Raw genomic sequence first — 16,680 nt, forward strand, 5'->3', positions numbered from 1 at the left:
ACCAAATTTTTGAACGTTCATTCAGTTGTAAAAAAAAGTAAAAGTGAGAGAAATTGCCTTGGCTAGGACTTTAAGGACTCTCTCTTTGCCAGGTCCATGTATGCATGCAAATCTACTTATTTTTACATCAGAGAAACACAAAGGATCCAGAGACTGTAGCTTAGATAACATCATTGTCTTGCAGTAAAAGTACAAAGCTCAAAGAGGGAATAAAGATTCACATCTATAAATGAGATATAGCAAAGATTTCCATTTTCCATTCTATTACCTTGTGAAAGGAAGTTTTTATGTGACTCTGAAAGTTGGTGTCAAACATAATGGTTAGACTATGGGCTGCTTATGATAAAATGTGTGTTTTAGTGATAGTAACCATACATAGAAAGTGCATATGATTAAATGTTCATTATAGCTAACTAGGTTTACTGTATTTTCAAAATTTAAAGCATGTGATTAAAAGGCTAAAATGTACTCCCCAAATCACAAATATCCTGTTTTCCTCTCTCATAATCGACACTAGGTCTGGGTCTAGGCTCTGATGAAGGCAAGGAAAGGACTGGAGATGAGCAACAAGCCTGGAATAAGACTTGAAAAATAGAGCTAAAATCAGCCAAACAGGGAGGCACTGAAATAAGTAGATTTATGTAGATCGAGAGCTGACATATTCCCTTTAAATGGAAATGTGCATTTTTTAAAATTTCATTTGGATTAGCTGAGTCCACCTCAGACAATTGATGATTTATATTTCCATCCTTGATAAAGTTAAAGGTTAAATGAACCTAAAGAAAATCATTGTGACGAAACAGTTCTAAAGCAGACAAGTAACTAATCCAAAGACATCGCTCTGTAAAAACAACACACCATACATTTTTGAGTTTAGTTTCACAAAGGCATATGATTCACTTTACTCTTTACACTTCTTAAATGGAGAATTGTTGAACAACACTACAGTGGTAAACCTCCTTAGTTCATAGTTGTAATGATGGTGATTTTGCTATTTCTATATACTCACTATGTGTGGAAACATAAGAATTAAAAATGGATAGCAGATAGCAAGATCATTTGATCCAATTTTGCAACCATTGGATCAGAATGCACATGGGATACACTCGTATGTCTAATTACATAAACAGAAGAGTTAGGCGTTAAATAAGATGTCTGTAGTTTTAAGTCAATCTGGGGCATTATTGCCTAAAATCTTCATGTTTCCTCAGTAATTGGGTTTGATCTCAGTTAACTATATAATTGTTTCAACATTCAGCTTTATATCAGCAATATGGTTATGCTCTCTAATTAGATCTCTTCAGGAAGCATAATGTACATTATGTGATTTTAACAATTTTTTTTTTAACATGACAAAATTTTTACTGAGGATGTCACAAAAATGTACTTCCTGAGAACTGTAAAAGATGAAAATCTCCCACAGTGATACTTTTCAAAATTCTTCTCCAACTTTCTGATAAATTAAGTGCTCACATGCAGTCTAATCTGGAGTTGAACATAATGGGAGACAAGTTTTCTCAAATATCTAACTGATCTTGTCTTGTACTAACCAAGAGACAAATTTGATTTAGTTGGCTCCATAGCCACCACACTTCCTACTGTCGTGTGGTCATGTGAAGTGTCTCCAACTGCAAAATACCTACAAAGCAGTTGTGTTACCGAAACAGTTATTTCCCTCAATAAGAAATAGGATGCTTAAGTAAATATTGGGTTCACTGATTTGTTAGACCCTAAAATTTCCTGTGTTCTTTCTTCTTTTAGACAACAGACAGACTCATGCAAAAGGCTGAATGGGTCTTCTAAATTACAGATCAAGTGTTTCTGAGTTCATCTTGCTGGGACTTTTCAGTTCTCAAGAAATTCAAATATTCCTTTTTGCAATCTTCTTTGTTGTCTGTGTACCCATCATAGTAGGAAACTTCCTCATTGTGATTTCTGTAATATTTGATAACCACCCTCACTGACTCATGTATTTCTTTCTGGCAACTTTATCACTTTTTGACTAATGTCTTTCTTCTACAGCAACTCTCAAAGTGATTGCAGACTTTCTTAGAAAACACAAGACCATCTCCTTGTGGGGTTGCATGGCCCAGATGTTCTTTATGCACTACACTGGGAGAGGAGAGATGTTTCTTTTGACAGCTATGGCCATCAACAGCTATATTGCCATATGCAAACCTTTACACTGCAAGATCATCATGAATTTCAGAGTGCTCATTGTGTTTCTATTGCTGTCATGGGCAATTAGGTTCATACGTACCACAAGCCAGATGATTTTCACAGTGGGTTTATCTTTCTGGGGTCCCAGTGTTGTCAGTATTTTCTGCAACCTTCCCCTGGTCATCAAGCTTGCCTGCACTGAGATCTATATCCTAGAGCTCTTGATAATTTCAGAGAGTGGGCTTCTGTCCCTGATCTGCTTTATTCTCTTGTTCATAGCCTGTGTTGTCAGGCTGGTCACCATCTGGCAGCGCTCCTCCAGTGCATCCTCCAAGGCTGTGTCCACCCTCTCTGCTCACATCACTGTGGTCAGCAGCACAAAGTGTTGGTCTCGCTATTCGTCTATGCTTTCCCCTTCAATAATTATTCTGTAGATAAGTTTCTTTCTGTGTTTTAATCTATAATCACCCTCCTCAGTAATCCAATTATTTATACTCTGAGGAATCAGGAAATGAAGGCAGCCATTAAAAGATTGAGCAGGCAACATATTTGTTCCTAGTTCATCCACTAAATATTGTTTATAACAACTGGTTATTTTGTGTGCTTTGCTACTTTTGGGCTTTGAGCCTTAAATATTTATTCAAATAATTGAAATGAAAATATTAAATGATATCAATTTTCTTCCCTCAAAATTTGTGTAATTAAGGCATTTTATATTTAAACTTCTAATGTCAAATGTTCAACCTAATGCATAATACATAAATAAGTATGCATTCATTACCTCCTTGTACCTCCTTTAATCTCCGAATTCAGGGAAGAAGTCCTGATGTATGTTTAAAATACATAAGCATAATGTCCTCCTACAAAATTTAATAATATTTCAGGCAATCAATATGTAAAAATAGGCAACATTAATAAGACAGCACACTATATGGTGTTAAGTATAAAGTTTTTATTTCTAATGTTTTACCTAGTAAGTTAATAGGTGTTAAAATATCTATCAATATATGTCAACCCTATGGAGGCTTCAAAGAGGATCTGTGGTTTGAATGAGTACTTGAAGAATATTCTTTCTGAGATGGCTTCATTAGGCTAATCATTCTTAGTACAATGTAAAAATACACCTAGAAATGAACATTTCAAACACATCTTTGAGTATCCAAATAGTTTTCTTAGAATCAACATCAACTGAAATATTAAAGATTAAAACCATGAACCACTTTTTATACCTTGCTACACCATAAAACACGGATATTCCATGTTCTTTTAACTGAATTGAGTAATTAATAAAACATTTTTAAAAATATTTACTAGGTACCAATCACTGTCCAAAGCAATGTGGATACCTGGCTAATGATATGCACCTGGTCCCTGACCTGGAGAGAATAATGGGGGGAAGGATCTATGTTGGGCATGGTGGACTCAGACGATCACTGTAAGGAGGAGACATCTATACCAACACAGTAAGAAAGCCAAAGAATTAGACATTTGAACAGGGAAAAGAACATTCTAGGCAGAAGGGCCAGTGTATATAGACATTGTGAAGTGAGACAGAGCTTGTAGATACTGAAGGTAGAACTTTACCTAGGAGGTTGATGAGTAAAAGGAAGAAAGATCTGTGCTGAGATTTTATAGACAAGAAGAGACCAGAGTATTCGGGCCTAGAGGATCCTTTTTTACTGGCATTATAAAGCCATTAAAGCCTTTTGAGATTGGGAGTGATGGGATCCTATATACACTGAAAGTTTGGTATACTTGTGTCTTCTTAAGTGGAGAATGTAACGTAGCAAAGTGAAAGCAGAGGGAATAGTTAGTGGGCTGTTTCAGGTAGTAAACCTGAATTTTTTAAATGATACAAACAGTGAGTTTACAGAAACATTGCAAAGAGGTCTTCAAAGGCAAATACAAAATCTAAAATTACGCAAACATCTTGGAGACCATCCTTTGATGTCTTTTATTTTATATAACAGTGTACCTTGAATATTCCCTCTTTATCCCCTTCTTCCTTTTTATGTAACTTGCCCAGCTTTAGTTTGGCACCAGACCATGTGCCCCCAACATTTCAGCTTTGTTCTGAAAAAGCCTACATTTACCATCCTTCCCAACTGGTTTGGGTAATCTAGTTTGGCCATTCAATATTGTGTTCACATTATCTTTCTAATTTCTATATTTAAGAATCCTTTTCTTTCTTGAACACATCTTCTCAAATGCCACACTACACCATGCCATACATCTATCTCCTCAGAAGAAAGATTTTTAAAAAGTTTCGTTTTCATGCAATTCTAATTGCTAGTGGCTGCATGGGTAACTAAATTTTTTAAAAAATTCAGAGGATCAACCAGAAAGAGTGAGAAATCTACTAGCAATGTATGCTTGCGCTTTGGAAATGAGTGTGGCACCATGTTTGTCATATATTTACTATCCTAAATTCCTTGTAATCTTTTCAATATTATTATAGTTGGAGACACATGGAAGACTTACATACAAGAATAAAAACAGAAAATTTCTCTAACAAATGAGCTTATCTGAAATCATGTATTGTTACTCAGTTGGCCTTTAGAATTTTATTTCCTTAAATAAATTGTTTTCCATAAAAGTTCTACTAGAGTCGCCTCCAAGATCTTCCTTTGATACTGTTGAGCCATCATGAAGTTCTACATAATTATAAAGGACTTAGTGAAACTTTAAATCTTCAGAGTGGTTCATCGCTAAACTCCACTAATTCGTCATTTATTGATTACTATTAATCATTCATTGATTACCATGGTGAAAGCTTCCCCTGCTTTCTCTCTCTGTCTCTCACTGTCTTTCTTTTTCCCTCCCTCTCTCCTTCTATGGTAAAAGATTTTTCTCTATATTAAGAACTGATCTGGGGCTGGCCCGGTGGCTCAGAGGTTAAGTTCGCATGTTATGCTTCTCGGTGGCCCAGGGTTCACCGGGTGCGGACATGGCACCGCTTGGCATGCCATGCTGTGGTAGGCGTCCCATATATAAAGTAGAGGAAGATGGGCACAGATGTTAGCTCAGGGTCAGGCTTCCTCAGCAGAAAGAGGAGGATTGGCAGCAGTTAGCTCAGGGCAAATCTTCCTCAAAAAAAAACACAACAACTGGTGTATAGTCTGTGTATTTCCCCATAAGTCTTGCTCAGTGTGGACAATGTTCATTTTAATTTTACTTGAATAAATGCATTTAATTATCAAATTAATTATAAATATTCAGACTAATAAAATAGAATTAATAGATTATAATTTCCTCAAGCCTGTCATCTATGTTAGATCCATTTTCTATAAATGTGCTCACTCTCCACCAATCAAAACACTTGAGTTAGTGCTCTCTCTGAAAAGCACTTACTAGAGAAAGTTCACATACTTGATACACTTGGTGAATTCACAATCCATTTAAATAATGAGAGAATAAGTCCTTGCTCTGAACTCTAGGGAACACCAGCATGTTTATTTTAATAATTCCCTCTGGGGCTTGATCACTAGTTTGCATCTCACGTATGTTTCTTCTCCTTTTTTCTTTCTTTTCCTGCAAATGATTGTCATGTATGCTCATGGAGGTAAAACAAAAATAAGCAATATATATTCAGAATCTGACTGTGTCTGCATGTTTTCGAAGAGGCCACTCCTCAGCTAAATCTGGTAGGTTTAAATAGCAGTGCTGACAACATACTGCAATTGTATACTTTAATAAAAGAGGAGACATTTTACAAGGAACTTGAAAATGAATGGAAATTTTATTCTGATCATAAGCCAAGAATAAAAGATAATTTTGGTCAACTAGCATCTGGACAAATGTATCTAGTTTCAGTGAGAAGAGCCAGGCTGTGCTGGATAAATAGACACTGTTCACGGTCCTGATCTGACCAGTCAGTTTTACAGTCTGAGTTTGTGTTTCGGTGTATACACTTGGGTTAGTTTAATCCCTATGAAATAAAAAAATAATTTAGAATATGGTAAAATAATGCAAAAATTAAGTTTTTCCTTGGCTAAGTTTAGCATCTGCGGAAGTCTGAAATGTAATTCAATAAAATCTCAGATCAAGAAAATGGGAAAAATTCACTTATTTTATTTTATATTAATTTTCGTATCTATGTTTTTATTTTCCAACATTGAGTATTTATTTCAACACAGAAGATACTGACAGAATACAAAGTGAGTAAATGCTTAATTTAGATCAGTGCTTTTTTTAAAATTTCCCCTCAAATTTAAACTTATTTTCTTCCTTGAAGTTATATAACCTTTTAATCAATACAATTGTTTAATTGTACTGAAAATATGTTCATTTTTGGTAATTTATCAATTGAAGGACTATTTCCTAATTTTCTAAATCCACCAGCCTTTGTTTACCTAAATTTAAAACAATTATTTTAATATTTTAAACTTCATCAATATATGAGAACAAAGCCCTTTGTGTATTTATACTACTGAGCTTTTTAAATTAAATGTATGAGTTTATTTTTTAATTAGAAAAATGTTTATAATGATCATTTTGACAACAAATCTAATTTTTCACATTCTAAACATTTTTTGAGATAAGTGAATATTACCCCTAAGTTATCTCATCCAAACATGGCTTAACATTCTCATGAAAAGGAATCATAAGAAAAAAAAAAAAAACCTTGAGATCAATAGGAACCATATAGCCCTTATTCTTGTCAAAAAAACTATCAGTTAAACATTTCCACATACATTATTTAAGTTTCTTTGTGGAAATGACTTTATTACTGAATATAGATGCACCGTATTGAACATTCCGTATATTTTTTCCCCCTAGCAAGCAACAACAGTTGAAAAGACTGGAGTAATTGTTCATCTTTTAGTCATATGAATGGCACAGAAAGAGCTAGGCTCCCCAGTCACAGGCCATCCATCCCATTCTCAGGCAATGCTCCTGCTAGAAAGAAACCAAACCCTGCCTGATCCAGTTTTATTCAATTATTTTCCATTCCTTTTCAGTTCACTGTTATTTGTATAATACATACCACTCAAAAATTTAAATCTTCCATTTGAAGTTTAACTGTGGGTTAAGTTAGGATGAACTCTTTTTCTTTTTTGTAACTCTTACCTATTTTTACCTGTGTCTGAGTAGAAAAAAATATATTTTAAAGAAATTTCATCTTTGATCATATGTACAAATTCTCACACAGAATGATTCCTTCTATCATAACAGATTTGAATCCATCTATATCTACACTTAGCTGGACATATTTTATAAACATGCTTATACATTTTTTAAAAAGCTTAAATCAATAAATTTTTTTGCTTTTAATTTTCTTATTTTATGTATTAAACTACTTAATCACCTTTATGGTTCTCCTCAAGATTTTCTCCCATTAGTATTTTGAGACTGAAGACTGCATAGTTTTGAAAACAATTTTATAACTAACGTGTAGACCCAATTACTGCATGAAATAGAATACCAGTGATCATGACAATAGTTCTTTATAAAGTAGACAACTAGGTAATTAAATCATTTATATTTAATAGAGAAAAATTCTTGCATTAACACTAAGTCTTTTTTTACCAAATCTTCCATCGTAGTATTTTTCTGTGGTCCTTATCAGTTTGAGTAGCCTTATAATCACCAGAAAATGCGATAATGCTAAAGACAGAATTTTGACACTGCACATACATAGCACCTATGTGTATACAATGAAACATGCAAATATATTTCATATATGTTACTCTTTAGAGTCTCATAATAATCTGTGAGGTTGAAAAGTAGGCATTATTTTATTTTTATAGAAAAATAAATCAATGTTCAAAAGAGTTAAAAGTACACTTGTCTCATAAATGTTGAGCCAGAACTAATTAAATCTTGACTTTTGGTTCAATTTTTTTCTATATTCTGATAGTTGGGCTAAAGGATAACTTCTGAATATTTTGTCAACTATTGAGCCAAAAAATGAAAATTCATGCTCCAGCACTAGAAGGTGGTATCAGTACATGCATTTGTGTTTGTGTGTGGATGTGTGCACCTACGTCTGTGTCTATGATTAGCAGACATTTTGACCTGTCAAAAACACCCATAGGACATTTGGTCCATGCCAAAAGGCCCTTGACATTTGGTCATGTTCAAAATGTCCATGAGCATGTTTTGTCCATGCCAAATGGTTTTAGACAGGACCAAATATTTGATGTGGACCACAGGTCTCCATGGAAGTTTTGGTTAGGGCCAAGTGTCCTGCAAGGGTGTTTGTGTGTTTGGTGTGTTTCATTAATGTTTTTTTCTCAAAAAACAAGAAAAGAAAAAGAAAGCTGGGACCAAAAGATCTAAATCAAGACTAAAAAGTAGATAAAAGTGAGACACATTGAGTGTGAAGTGTAAAGTGCAAGTGTCAAGGATGTATGAGCAAGTATAATAGCCAATAGTCACTCTGCATACAAGTGTGACATGTCAAAGGAAAGCAATGGGTACAAAGAAGATGAGCATTTAGAACGAAGGAAACATAAGCACTGCTTGTAAAACGATTGGTGGTGGTTCAGAGAACATCTGTACACAGAATGAAAGAGACAAGAAAGAAAACTCCAATCAGGAACCCAGCAACAACAGACTCAGGAAAACATGCAAAAAGACAAAACGGTGGAGGTCAGGACCTTTGTTTAGGAACCAAAGTATGAGATACAAAGCACTACTCAAAAAAAAAAAAAAGAAGAAAGAATAAAAGAAAGAAGGAAGGAAAGCAGGTAGAGAGAGAAACCTTGACACTGAAAAACATTTATATTCTTATCCAGAAACTTCCTAGGAAGTTTACTTGATTATAATTTGGGGCGGGGGTAAGACTATATGACAGACTGAAGCCAGTTTAAAGCTTCAGGGATAAGTGAAATCACTGGTATATCTCTTTGGGATAAAAAGTAGAGGTGAGAACATAGTATAGCTAATAGAAGAAAGTTCCCTAAAGAAATCTGATGAGTGGATATACAGTTTAACTCTTATGCACATATCTGAATATTTCAAATGAGAGAGTGGGAAAGGAGTAAAAGATTAAATACTAGGCACCAAAACGTTACACAACTATACTCCTATTTGAACTAACTCATTTGACTAATAGTCATTTGACTCTTTTACTCGTTAACCCACTGAACTCATGATTCAGGAACTCATGATGCAAACAGTAAATCAATGTGGACGTTCAATCTCTGACTGCAAAATTTTACAATAAATTTCTCATATTTTGGGCCTTTTGGGCTGAAAAAATGCAGTGATGTGAATGTCGCTTGTATTAATCAGTTAAAATATATTTTTCAGAAATGCCCATCTTCTCTCTTTCTATAGGAATCAAATACTACTTTCTATATGCCCATACCTTCAAACTTATCACAGTTGCGGGGAGCCGGCCCCATGGCCGAGTGGTTAAGTTTGAGCATTCCACTTTTGTTGCCCAGGGTTTCGCTGGTTCGGATCCTGGGCATGCACATGGCACCACTCATCAGGCCATGCTGAGGTGGCATCCCATATGCCACAACTAGAAAGACCTACAACTAAAAATATGCAAATATGTACTGGGGGGATTTGGGGATAAAAAGCAGAAAAAAAACCAAAGAAGATTGGCAACAGTTGTTAGTTCAGATGCCAATATTTAAAAAAAAGAAATTGAAAAAAATTTACCACAGATTATCACCCTTTCCACATTATCTTCGATTTAAAGACTTTCTGAAAACTCCTACCTAGGCTACATGGATGTGATGAATAGCTCAATGGTATCTGAGTTTGTTTTGTTCAGACTCACCAACACTTGGGAACTCGAAATTTTCTTTTCTTTCATATTTTTGTTGGCCTATGCGGCAATTATGTCAGGAAACCTTCTCATTGTGGTCATCGTAACCTTTCAATCTCACCTGCACTCCACACCCGTGTACTTCCTCGTTGGAAATCTCTCCTTTCTTGCTATGCATATTTCCACAATCATGACCCCTAAGATGATCACAGATGTTCTCTGAGAAAATAAAACTATTTCCTTGTGGGGCTGTATGGCTCAGATGGTCCTCCTCCACTTTTTAGGGGGCAGTGAGATGACTCTTCTCACAGTTATGGCTGTTGATCGGTACATTGCAATATGCAAACCGTTTTGCTACACAACCATCATGAACCGCCGGGTACTCATGGGCTCCGTCCTGCTGTCGTGGGCTGCTGGTTTTGTGCACATGACAATGAGGCAGATGGCCTTTACTATCACCTTGCCCTTCTGTGGCCCCAATATAGTGGACAATATTTTTGGTGAGCTTCCCCTAGTTCTAAAGCTTGCTGCACTGAGGCCTGTGTTCTGGAGTTGCTGGTAATTGCTGACAGGGACTGTTCTCTTTCCTCTGCTTCATACTCTTGCTCATTTCCTACACTGTCATTCTAGTAACTGTCCCATGGCGATCCTCTGGAGGACTCTCCAAGGCTCTGTCCACACTGTCTGCTCATATTACTGTGGTCACTCTGGTCTTTGGATCATGTATCTTCATTTATGCTTGGCCATTTAGCAGCTCTTCAGTGGATAGATTTGTTTCTGTGTTTTATTCAGTTATCACACCCTTACTGAACCCCATTATTTATACTCTGAGGAATCAGGAGATGAAAGCAGCCATGAGTAGACTGAGAACCCAACACATCAGCTCCAGACAGACCATCTAGGCAACAATCATGATGATGAAGGTTTTTAGAGGAAAAACCCATACATGTTACATCTCAGAATAAGTTGGTATTAATTTGTTTTATTTGCAGATTTTTAAAAATATTCATGATGTATATTGAGATTATCAAACACCCTGTATGTGTATAATGTTTAATTTTATTGGAATAATAATTATTTTAATTGAAATTCAATTCAGTTTGGCTTAATATTTTTTAAATGTAGTAGAGAATCAAATAGAAAAAATGGCTCACTAAGTATAGTTAGAAACCCAGAAATGTCCAAGACTAAATTTTATTAAAGAGAAATCAAATATGAATTTGTCTATTTTCAATTAAGAATTAGAGATCTTTCAGGTAAATTCTCCAGTTGATGAAATGTGTGTAAAAATTTTATAAACTTTTCTAAACTCACAAGCACATGCAAATGGACTCACATTTTTGTTTCCTAATATGTATAAGAAATATTACTTTTATAACGAGGCAAACAGGCTACTTTCTTTGAGTAGATCGATCCAAACAGTAACAGTCATCCACTGACAAGAAACACATAGCTCTTTCTTTTTTAATTTTTATTTAGTTATTTTTATTTTTATTTTTTTTTGAGGAAGGTTAACCCTGAGCTAACATCTGCCGCAAATCCTCCTTTTATTTTGCTGGGGAAGACTGGCCCTCAGCTATCTTCCTCTACTTTATATGCGGGATGCCTGCCACAGCACAGCTTGATAAGTGGTGCCATTCCCCACCCGGAATCTGAACCTGTGAACCCTGGGCCACCAGAGCGGAATGTGTGAACTTAACCGCTGTGTCACCCCGCCGACCTAGGTCTTTCTTAAGGAAATAGAAATCCCACCTGTCATATAAGTTACACATAGCTCATTTTACCTTATCCTTTCATTCATCTATGTGTTCACATTTGTTCTTATGTATCTCTCAAGAATCAAGTAAAAGCAGTACTGTTATGTTGGTCCTCATGGACAAAGAATAAATGAAGAAACCCTTATATATGCCCGTCGTTTACTTCACAACAAAACAGGAAGTATTCAAGCTGGTTAAGTGGCATAAAATGTACTAAATTATAAAGTTTGATATATCGTCCATGGAGATTAGAATAAAAACATTCCCTGACTTTTGATATCAAATTTAACTGCTCTGTTTTTCCCAAACACTCAGTAGCCATTTTATAACTTCTATCCAATACTTTTTTTTCATTGCCTCTTAAGGAATATGTATAATACACTAACTATAGGCTAAAGACTACTTTAAACATGTATTCCTAGCCATATGTGCATGACATATTTTAGACTAAATTTTTACTTTAAAAAATGCGTCGACGAGGATAGAAACTGTCCCTCAGAAGAGTTGGGCATATTTGTATCAATTTCTCATGAACTATTTCAGTCATAGAATTGTGTAGACATTGATATAACATGTTTTGTCAAATTTCTAACATTTTTCCTCATTTATTTCAGATTCTTTTACTACAAAAGTGGATTATCAGAGGTAATAAAGACCCCTATGAAACCCTCAACTTCCAGTTATTTTTTTTTTTAAAGATTTTATCTTTTCCTTTTTCTCCCCAAAGTCCCCCAGTACATAGTTGTATATTCTTCGCTGTGGGTCCTTCTAGTTGTGGCATGTGGGACGCTGCCTCAGCGTGGTCTGATGAGCAGTGCCATGTCCACGCCCAGGATTCGAACCAACGAAACACTGGGCCGCCTGCAGCGGAGCGCGCGAACTTAACCACTCGACCACGGGGCCAGTCCCTCAGTTATTTTATTATAGCAAAAATATTCACTGTCATCAACTCTATAAGTATCATTCCTTTGTCTGTTTTTAGAATTTTTTCTCATTTTTATACACTGTGCATAAAATACATTTTGCATGTTTTTAACTTGATAGAAGTGGAACCTATATAAATGCTACTATTCTAAAATTTATCTTTATTTTTCACTCAGTTTAATATTTCAATGATTTATCTGTTTAAATATGCGCTGCTCTAGTTCATTCTCTTTCTTTTTTTCTTTTTTTTTGATGAGGAAGTTTCACTCTAAACTAATATCTGTTGCCAACCTTCCTCTTTGCTTGAGGAGGATTATCCCTGAGCTAACATCTGTGACAATCTTCCTCTATTTTGTATGTGGGTCGCAGCCACATTATAGCTTGATGAGAGGTGTAAGCCTCTACCTGAGATCCAAACTCACGAACCTGGTCTGCTGAAGCTGAGCACACCGAACTCAACCACTACACCACAAGGCTAGCCCACATTCTTTTTTTTATTGTGGTCAAAAACATGACATTGTAATCGCTTTTTTAAGTGTGCAATAGTGTTAACTATATGCACTTGTTGTGCAACGCATGTCTAGAACTTTTTCATCTTGTGAAACTGAAGCACTTTATTTATTATATAACAACTCCCCCTTCTGCCTCCCCCAGCCCCTGTCAATGACCGTTCTACTTTATATTTCTAAGGTTTTGATTACTTTGGTTACCTCATATGAGTGGATCATGAAGTATTTGTCTTTTTTGTGACCGGCTTATTGCACTTAACATAAAGTCATCAATGTTCAACCATGTTGTAGCCTATGACAGAATTTCCTTCTTTTTTAAAGCAGTACCATTCCATTGTATGCATATGCCACATTTTTTTTTTATCCATTCATCCATTGATGTTGCTTCCACCCCTTGGCTGTTATGAATAATGCTGCAAGGAACATGGGTGTGCAAATATCTCTTTGAAATCCTGTTTTCAGTTCTTTTAGATATTTGCCCAAAAGTCAGATTGTTGTATAATATGGTAATTATGTTTTTAATTTTTTGAGGAAACTCCATGCTGTTTTCCCAGAGCAGCTGCACTGTTTTACACTTCCACTAACAATGCAAAGTTTTCCAATTTCTCCACATCTCCACATTCTCAGCAGCACTTGTTATTTTCTCTGTTTTGTTTTAGTTTTGAGAGTGGACATCCTAACAGGTATGAGGTCATATCTCACTGTGGTTTTGATTTGCATTTCCATGATGATTAGTGATATTGAGTATTTTTTCATATGCTTGCTGGCTATTTGCATATTTTCTTTGGGTAAATGTCTATTCAACTCCTTTGCCCATTTTCTCATTGAATTATTCATTTTTGTTGTTGCTAAGGTGTAGGGTATTCTAGGTATTAACTCCTTATCAGATATTTATCAGATGATTTGCAAACATTTTCCTCCCATTCTGTATGCTGCCTTTTCACTCTGTTGATTGTTTGCTTTGCTGCTGTAGGGGAGGAAGAAATATTTCTCTACTTTTCTAGGTTCTTCTGGCTGGTTTGAGAATTAAACTGACGAGAGACAGAATAGCAGGAGGAAATTAAACAAGTTTAATAACATTTATACATGGGAGAATCCCAGGAAAACTGAGTAACTTGCTAAAGTGGCTGAAGTCACCATCTTAAATACTATTTTCAGCTAAAGCAAGGGAGATTGTTGGGTGTAGTGGTTTTGGACTTTAAAAGAGAGGAAGGCAATTCACATAGAAATAGAAAAGCAAATATTTGGTAAACAAATCTTTGTCCTGTCTTTAAAAACATTGAGACATGGGGGCCAGTCCAGTGGCACAGTGGTTGAGCTTGCACATTCCACGTCAGTGGCCCAGGTTCACTGGTTTGGATCCTGGGTGCGGACATGACACTGCTTGGTAAGCTATGCTGTGGCAGGTGTCCCATGTATAAAGTAGAAGAAGATGAGCACGGATGTTAACTCAGGGCCAGTCTTCCTCAGCAAAAAGAGGAGGATTGGTAGCAGATGTTAGCGCAGGGCTAATATTCCTCAGAAAAACAAAACAAAACAAAACATTGAGACATGGAGAAGACTTTGATCAAATGGGTCTTGCTACGTCCCTCCTTGTCTACACACGCCCATTTCATATTATACTATAGTTATCTATGGTGTTGGCTCCTTCCTGAAATAGGCCTTCTATCTTAAATTCTTTTAGTCAATTAGGAGCAAGGTAAAAGTTTCTCTCTTGAATCTTTTGTTATTAAAAATAATCAAGCCAAAGAGATACATTTTGGGGTGGTAAATTCTCTCTCATACTGCAAAGAAGTTTTTAAGTTTGATATTTTCATATTTGTCTGTTTTTGGTTTTGCTACTTGTGCTTTCAGTAACATGTCCACCAAATAACTGCCAAATCCAATTTATTGAAGAATTTCCCCTATGTTTACTTTTCGGAGTTTTATAGTGTTAGGTCTTACACTTAGGTTTTCAATTCATTTTGAGTTAATTTATGTACATGGTGTGAGGTAAGTATCCAACTTCATCTTTTACATGCAGATATCAAGCTTTCCCAACACCATTTGTTGAATGTGGTTCATTCATTTTAATGGCCACAGAGTGTTTTATTTTACAGATACACTGAAATTTATTTAAATCTCTTCCTCTTGGGACGCATTTAGAATTTTCAAATAATTTACTGTTATAAATAACAGCTCAATGTAATATACGTGTACACGCTTCTTTGTGCACAGGTAATCATTTGTCTAGGCTATGTACCTAGAACTGGAAGGGCTGAGTTGTAGGGTATAAACTTTCTAACTTTACTAGAAATTATCAAATTTTTTCCAAAGTTGTAGATATTTATACTCTATGATGAATTCTAATTTTTTCATGACTTTGAAATACAGGATTTTGTACTTTTCTTTTTAACATTTAGATGTGTGTAAAAATATTTTTATTGTATTTCTTTGATTAATAATAATTGGGGCATTAATTCAAACATTCTCTTTTGTCTTTCTAGTTCATACTTTTGCTGATTTCTCTTTTGACTTCTTATCTTTTTAAACTGATTTTTATAATTATACACATACACAGGTTGCATGAATTGAAAGTATTTGGGATTATATTAACATTTTATGGTGTTCATAAATACACAAAATATAATATACTTACATGGATCAATCTTTTCCTTTAGGTTTGTGATTTTGTCTCCTTTACAATTGATAGTGTACCATATTCTTTTTCTTTTTTTATAGTTTTAAATTTCTCTTTTTCACATTTAGCTATTTAATCCAACTGGGACTTAAATTTTGCATTGGTATCTGATAGGAATCTAATTTATTTTTGTATAGATACAAACTATCATTCAAATACTGTTTATTGAGGAGCTTTTCCCTGTGATTGTAACATCACCTTTGCCGTATATCTATCAAGTATCCGTGTATGCTTGGGTCTGTTTCTGGCCCCCCATCCCTTCCATTGGTCATTTTGTCTCTCAGCCACAACACTACACAATCTTAAATATAGTTACTATTTAGCATAGTGAATCTGCACTCTCAAAATATTCTACTTTAAGTATATCTCAGTTATTGTCAATTAATTCTTCCAGATTTTTTAAGATAATTCTATTTATTTTTGTTTTCTGTTCCTAAATCAATTCTTGACTGCAATTTCCTTTAAATAGTCATTCACTCTAAATGTGTTTATTTTCCTTTAAATATGCCAATTTCCTTATAAAATATGAACTTTAGTTTTATGAATGTATATGACTTAACTTACATAAATGCCATTCTATTTTGTCTCTAGTTTCCTTCATTGGACAAAATTTTTACTATTTGTATTATGATATTTATTAAAAAGTTGTCTTTTTATTCATTTTTAAAAGGTTTGTTCTGGGCCCTGCCCCATGGTTGAGTGGTTTAAAGTTCCACTCACTCTACTTCAGCAACCCAGGTTCACAGGTTCGGATCCCGGGTGCAAACCTACTCCACCTGCCAGCCATGCTGTGGTGGTGTCCCACACATAAAAAGCAGAGGAAGATTGGCACAGATGTTAGCTCAGGGCAAATCTTCCTGAGCAAAAGAAGATTAAACAAATAAAAATTAGATAAAAGTTTGTTTATATGATATCCCTCCTCAA

General features: G+C 35.2%; 2 pseudogenes; both read left to right on the forward strand.

Moving 5' to 3' along the window:
* Positions 1-1,790: 1,790 nt before the first annotated feature.
* On the forward strand, positions 1,791-2,719 carry LOC124235091 (olfactory receptor 4K13-like; annotated as a pseudogene).
* A 7,126-nt stretch (positions 2,720-9,845) lies between these two features.
* LOC124235092 (olfactory receptor 4L1-like) lies at positions 9,846-10,788 on the forward strand (annotated as a pseudogene).
* Positions 10,789-16,680: the final 5,892 nt, after the last annotated feature.

Source organism: Equus quagga, chromosome 2 (genome assembly GCF_021613505.1).
Source record: "Equus quagga isolate Etosha38 chromosome 2, UCLA_HA_Equagga_1.0, whole genome shotgun sequence".
Taxonomy (NCBI): domain Eukaryota; kingdom Metazoa; phylum Chordata; class Mammalia; order Perissodactyla; family Equidae; genus Equus; species Equus quagga.